Genomic DNA, 7,938 nt, shown 5'->3' with positions numbered 1-7,938 from the left:
CGTATCAGCAAGCGGTGAAAAAAAAAGCGAGTAAACAGACCTAGATAAAGACAAGTTACGGTGGAAAATTAGCACAAGCACCTCGGTCTAATGTGTCTACTTCTGGCAAACGAAATGAGAGACGAACACGTTGTGAAATGCTGTTTCTTGAAAGAAAAATAAAAGACAAGTTTCTCCAGACGGCGGTTGGGGAAATTCGCCTCGATTCTGATTGGCGCAGATTAAATTGAGCGATCCTCCAGATAGCTCGTATTGACAAGCTCCTCGCCGAAAGGTAATTGGAAAAGCTGTTCACTGCGCCTCCCTTAAAACATCACGGTTATAGTAGATAAGCAGGCGGATGAGGCAAGCTGCATACAGTCGGATGCCTCATTCAATACAGCTTACAGTCCAGACCATGGAGACGCTGCCAGCGCTCCATCTCAAAGCCACATCAGAAGCAAAAACACTGAATTCACCAATCCTTCTTTTTATACCTGTGTGTCCATGTGCGCAGAGTGTTTTTATGCCCCTTTGTCGAACGTACAAGCACACACACAAATAACATACACATGAATATATATATATATATATATATATATATATATATATATGTGTGTGTGTGTGTGTGTGTGTGTGTGTGTGTGTGTGTGTGTGTGTGTGTGTGTGTATGATATTCAATTCAATTACCGTTTAATTCAATTCGATTTTATTGTCCATTTCTGGAAATTTGTTTTGTTTGCATGCATACAAATTACATCGATACAAAGCACACGTATAACATAGATACATAGATGTGATAGGCATACAAGATATATATATATATACATATATATGATTTTTTTTTTCAAAGAAGAGAACAGACATACACAATTCGGTTTTCAACCTTGAAGTATTCACGTGGTTACCGGTCTGTCATCAATAAATGATGTAGTTCTGGAGAGCGTTTTCAGTCCCTGCAGAAGATACTCGTATGTAGATGGATGGATGGATAGATAGATAGATAGATAGAGGGAGAAAGAAAAAGGGAGAGAGAAAGAGTTGAATAGCGGGAGAGGTATAGAAGGGGAGGGGAAAAGGGAGAGGGAAGACAGGGAGAAAGGGTGAAAGAAAAAAAAAGAGAAAAACCCCTTAACCGCACACACACTGAAACATTATTCAAGGAGTGTCCAAAGGAGGACCAAATATTACACTGATCCAGAATTCACGCGACTTCTCCGCGTCCCTGTCTGTTAATTTCGTCATGCGCCGTTGGTAAGCAAATGAATTAGAGATCGCACTTACCGGGTATTGCTTTCGCAAATGGATTGTTCGCGAGTTCCGATTTCATCATCATATTATTCATTTCGAAATGACATGAGCACGCTCGTCGTCCGTTACCTCCCTTGCAATGTCCCCGCTATCCTGCCGAGCTTTCGGTGAGATGTTTACTGTTACATTACCCTCGAGTTGACAGAAGATGTCGCGACGTTTGCGTGTCCTGTGTCACTCCAACGACTTTGGGGAGTGGCTCAGATAATGTTTTCATTTTTTTTAGTCCGTATATTTCTTTAACATCACACCCGGTATCCAAGGCTCGACATCAGTGATGCCCTGATATCCCGTGTCCAACAGAAATAGATGTCACGCCACTATTATCTGAGAAATTATACGTTTTGATGGTCTGATCGGGCTATCAAAATAATGCCAGTTAGTAAATTTTCTTTATGTGTGTGTGTGTGTGTGTGTGTGTGTGTGTGTGTGTGTGTGTGTGTGTGTTTCGTCAAGAAAAAAGGATGATATCTCGCGACTCAGTGCTTGAAAACTGCAAACATTTCAGGTACCTGCTGAAACATTGGTGTTTTATTATAATAGCATGATCACAATGCAGCCTTAGCTAGTAGTGATTTTAAAGAAGGAGTCAAAAGTAAATAAGATTATTTCTTTTTCATCAAATTTCCGTGTAATTACTTGTCTCAATACCCATCCTCATCCAACCCTAAAAAAAACTTAACAAGCAAACAAACTAAAAAAAATCGGCGCACATGAAAGACAGCCAAACTTGTGTGCCCAATCTTTATCGCATTCACGACTGGCTGGTTGCCGCCCCTAAAATCATACATGAGGAGATATCCATTCTTCTTATCAAACAGTAATTCATCCCACTCAGACTCGTCGGTCTATCGCTGCTTCCAAGTCAAACATCCCTCGATCCATCGAAATGTCGAGATGAAAGCCCCCAAAACAAGGACGGTCCCTCCCCTTGGATAAACACTGAAAGCACACACTATAACCTTCACCATCACTCTTCCTCGTATATGGAGAAGAGGTAAACGGGCGAGACAAGACAGTGAGTGCTTGAAGCGTTCGGCTTCCAGCATGGGCAAACACGGGTAAAAACATTGCAATGTCCTTTTTTCCGTACTTCTGTCTTTTTTTCCCTATAGAATGGTCTTCTGGTCTTAGGGGATGTTTCCCTTTCTCTTTCTCATCCGCTCCCTTTCCAGTTTGAAAAATCACATCATACAGTCAGGGAAACTCTCGACTTTCCGAGATCACGTGAAATACCGCTTTTTCGAGATCGGTGCGTTCAACGATGAGTGGAAGAGCGCTGTGGCCATTGCTTTGTGTTCTCTTTTCAGCCGGTTTTTTTTTTTCAGAAATACTCGTATATAAGCCAGTCCAAGTTGCAAGTAGTGCGAGTGTATTAAATGATCATTTCTGTGTGTATGCACCGTTTATAGTATACTTGCTCAATACACCTGTGTTATGGATGCATGGTACGCATGCGGTCTTCGATCATCAGATATACCCCCTCTGTATAGATCCATCTTTTTCCCTCTCTCTCTCCCCCTTTCACCCCCTCTCTCCCCCTTTCACTCTCCCTCTCCCCTTCATTGTACGCAATACCAATCTCTCCTCCTCTTTCCTTCTCTCTCTCTCTCGCTCTCTCTCGCGGACACACACATTTTTTTTTCTTCAGGGGGAATCAAGAACAGCGGCCGTGGCTGAGAGGAAGGCTAACTTTGCTATTTTTTGAAAACTAATGTGTCTTCTTTCCTGAAAAGCGTGAAGCTAACATGGCAGCGCATTTTCTTACTTTAAGTATAGATGAGAAATTTAATTTCCTTTCATATATTTGCGTACAAAAAATGAGCCTCCATGTTGGCTATTTTATATGATTTCTTTTCTAAGGCTATGTCAGAGACGGAAAAGTCATCGCCATTCACTTTGTACAGTCTCGCTCAGCGTGGGAATTCTCGGCGATTGCGTAATGCCACGCTCTATCTCGACTGGTAAATATGTCTATATTTATTCCGTCATATTTTAAACATGCAGGGTAGTCCCCTCAGTTTCACAACTGCTTTCCAGGGGAGCCCTGTGTACATACAAATGTATACATGATAAAAACATTGGATTACAATAGACTTTAAAAAAAAATCATATACAAGTACAACACATATACACAAAACAATACAAGCTTTAAAAGATACTTTAGACCATGGAGACTGACTCAAGAACAGCGGCCGTGGCTGAGAGGAAGGCAAACCTTGCTATTTTTTGAAAACTAATGTGTCTTCTTTCCTGAAAAGCGTGAAGCCACAGAGGTGTTTCCCTCATTCAGCAATACACATTCTACCCGAAAGGTACCCTTTAATTTCAATGGGTGATTTTCAGGCACATGGGTGGTTTCGTTTCAAAGTGGAGATTTGGGAAAATGCTGACAAACTGTACTTGGATGTATCCATGTTTACTTGTCGGTTTATTGAGAGATGTACAAGTTAAGAATATAGCAATGACTTATATACAGAGCAAAGTAAATCTCCCCCCCCCCAAAAAAAAAAAAAAAGAAAAAAAAAAAGAACACAACGAAAACGAGCAAAAAAAATAACAAATAAAAAACAACAAAAAAAAGACGGTTGAGTAGAAATATTTGAGGAAATGTGAAATACAAATATTGTACTTGAAAATGCATTCCATGCCAAAGAGCCGGGATGAACCTCACTCAGTATGTAAAGACGTGTGCGTGTGCGTGACAGCTGAACTTCTCTGTTTTTACCTGACTACTAAAGGATTTACAGGCAAGCATTCACGTGACCCAAAGCATTAGGTCCCTTCCGATTGAAGAACTAGGTCATGAGGCTGCAGTGCCTTGCCGGGGGCACAAACCCTGTAGCCAGGGGATTCGAACCAAAGACATCGTTATCAATAATTGATAATCAGCGGTCACATCTACTGAGCCAATAACTTCCCGAATCCCAAATGATCAAGGCTTTGGGTTGATTTTGATGTAGAGCAGTATAATCATTAACACTTAAAGGCATATATATATATATATATATATATATATATATATATATACATAATTCTTTGCACAAACACAGATACACATACACTTTAACCTCGTACTTGACCTATAAAAAACTAAAAAAAAAAGAAAAAGAAAAAATAATTGCCATGGATCCGCCACATACAAATTCATACTCTCCTGGTCAGAGCGTGGGTTGTTCATTAGCAATTTGATAGTAAACATTACGGTATTGAAGCTTGAAAGTTGATTGCATAATGCAATCTCAATATTTATGCCTAATATATAAGAACACACCGGCCTACTACTCCACAATTTTGTCATGTTGCCGAATATACTTTCCCTGTAATAAATCGCTAAAGATAGATAGATAGATGGATGGATAGAGAGATAGATAGATAGATAGATAGATAGATAGTAGGGGCAGATCCAGGAATTCCGTAAAGGGGGGGGGGCGCAAACAATATTTCTGGCGCTACTTCCGGATTTCATCTCATTTTTTTCTTTTTATTTCTTTTGTTTTAACAACAAAGAGGGGCGTGTGCCCGGTGCGCCCCCCCCCCCGATCCGCCACTGGATAGATAGATAGATAGATAGATAGATGGATGGATAGAAACAGATAGATAGATAGAGAAATGGATAGGAACAGATAGATAGATACACAGATAGATAGATAGATAGACAGATAGACGGAAAGATAGATAGATTGATTGATAGATAAATGGATAGAAACAGATAGATAGACACACAGATAGATAGATAGATAGATAGACAGATAGATAGCTAGATAGATAGACAGACAGATAGATAGATAAATGGATAGAGACAGATAGATAGATAGATAGACAGATAGATAGATAGATAAATGGATAGAAACAGATAGATAGATACACAGATAGATAGATAGATAAATGGATAGAAACAGATAGATAGATACACAGATAGATAGATAGATAGATAGATAGATAAATAGATAGACAGATAGAAAGGGATATATATATACATATGTATATATATATATAGAGAGAGAGAGAGAGAGACAGAGAGGGAGAGAGAGAGAGAGAGAGAGAGAGAGGGTGGGGGAGGAAGCTGTTGCTGCATCCCTATCCTGGATATTGTCGTTTAATCGCAGAATTCAAAAAGCAACCTCGCAGCATCTGAAGTGACCACTGTTTTCCCCCGCATTCTGCATTATAGAATGACAGTATTATCGCTTCAACGCAAGCATACCATTAGATGGAAAAGCAATTAACTAATTGGATTCCAAAAATACAACACTGTGTATTTTTCTGGACGAACTTGCGTAATAGTACAATCAGCCACAGAAAAAGAAAATGAAATCAAAATAAAATGGCACTAGCCCTACCGCTAAACGATCGTGCGGGTCTAGAATGCAAATAGGTTAAGTGCATTAGCTGGTCCGAAGACCTTGTTTGCTATTCATCAAGAGTATGGCGTATTCAGGAGTTCACAATGAATTAGGTGCAGTGCATCATGATCTGACCACTTGGAGGTGGCAGAGCTCCATTTCATTTATGTTCAAGCATTGTTTTACTATCTTTGTTTCGGGACTGTGTATGTTTGTTTCGTCCCAGTAAATTGTGATACATGTTTGAAATCTTACCTAGATGTGAACACAATTTCCCCATGCAGGTATATCATAGTTCCATTGGAAATCTTCGTCAAGGGAAATATAAAATAATTCAGAGATTTCTCTTAAGTCCGTAAAGGGATAAGCGTTCAAACTGTTATCTCGTTTTATCCATTTGCAAGAGAATATTTTAATACACATGTATGTGGACTATAATGTCACACTGTCTACAGCTGTAAGCACTTTACACACGATGATGTCATCATTTTTTACTTTATCGATGTTTATGTTGGAGGAGATTGAGACTATTATGTCATTGTATGTCCGATATGGAACAAGCCTAACTTGGGTGCACGTCACGAGACCGACACCCACGAGTCATACAGCCCATGAGTTCGACACTAAGCAAACAAGGTCCACGAGACCGACACATTAAGCCCCGTGTTGTATCTGTCGAACTCACGGGCTGTATGACTCGTGAGTTGTATGACTCGGGGATTTCGGTCTCGTGGGATTACCCCCTAACATGTGATAATGATTTTGAGAGCGGTAGCTTATTTGAATGATAATCCAAACTTGTTGGTTTTTATTTCTAGATGTCATTGCCGTAATTGGTAATGTGACAGTCGAAAGGCACTATACATGTAGCTGTCTAAGACAGACTTTAGGGAGTCAATTTCCGAAAATTCAGTCGAATTTTGTTGAAAGTACACTCTACGATACAATAACTCCTATCTTAAAATATCATGTTAAATCATTATCAGTCTGGGTGCTAAAAGATTAACTTTGTTTTTTCAGTGGTTATAGCCTTTTTTTCTTAAGTGCTAAATCTGAATCTGAAGGGTCAGGATGCAACTCTTTGAAATTTTGAGGGTTTTGGGATATTCAAAATGGCCGCCAAAAACTGACACTCTCATATATTTCCTTTTGCTCCTTTGGTGGTGTTACGGTGTTGGTAGTAATGTAATGTGTTGTTGCTGGGCGTGAGTGTGGATGGTGCCTGAGCGGTGTTGGTAGTACATGTAATGTGTTGTTGCTGGGCACGAGTGTGGATAGTGCATGAGCGCCTCGGCAGTTTTGCTATCGTCCTGTTGGTTTTTCTGCTGGAGATCGTGGTGTGGGTGTGGGTTGTGGGTGGTGGTGGTGGTGCTTTGTGCGTTGTTCCTGTGGAGGGTCGTGGAGGGATTTTGCTGCACGTCCGTTCACGGCGGCCATCAGGGAGAATTCCGCCCGACCATCCGGGGGTTGCATCTCTTTTATTGACTCCTGGGTGTTCTGCATGAATGATTCCCGAGTCGCCTAGTCTTGTCTTGCCAGTCGCTTTCTCTAAAATCTACAGAGGACACTGTCCAACAGCAAAGTCCCATTATGTAAGGTGCTGTAAAAAGGCCTGCATGAGAAGATCAAACCCCTTATTGTCCGGATCATGTTCACAATGTAGCTACAAAATAAAGAATTAACCCCTTGAAACCACAATCCAGTGATTCCAGTGTACAACGGGTTGCAAGTAGTGATGACAGTTTCAATACACCTGTTGGTAGGCCTTACCGGTTGTAATAAAGGAACTGTAGACACTAAGTATTCCTTAAGTATGGCCGAGGATTGAAGTTCAAAAGACTGGAGTGGACAATGGATAATACAAGCCGGGTTTTATACGGATTGCGTTAGAATATCACGGTTTAGTGTCTAGCCTTTCTGTCCGTACTTTTTCGGGCAACCTGTAGAAATACGAGTCACGCCCCATCCATTCACTAAATTCATTGGCAAGGCTTAGATTGTGCCTCTCTTCAACTAAGTACTTGAAATTTGAGATTAATGCACACTTCACACAAACACTGTTGACACATTTGCTTTTTAGAATACTGTTCATGCCTGAATTTACTCGCTCTGATACATAATTTTCCTCCCTCAAACCACATTACCAATAAAATAGTACAGACAATTAATATGTAATGCAAGTTAGTTTCGTTTATCCAAGCATTTTGTAAAACTATGTATAGGCAATGCGCCTCAGAATAGGATACTAGATCGAAGGCGCATTACAAATGTTGTACTTATTATTATTGTAATGGAAATGCTC

Source organism: Diadema antillarum, unplaced genomic scaffold (genome assembly GCF_040938485.1).
Source record: "Diadema antillarum isolate AM-2024a unplaced genomic scaffold, OU_Dant_1.0 seq00001007_RagTag, whole genome shotgun sequence".
In the NCBI taxonomy this organism is placed as follows: Eukaryota; Metazoa; Echinodermata; class Echinoidea; order Diadematoida; family Diadematidae; genus Diadema; species Diadema antillarum.
Note: the sequence above shows the minus strand (reverse complement) of the source record.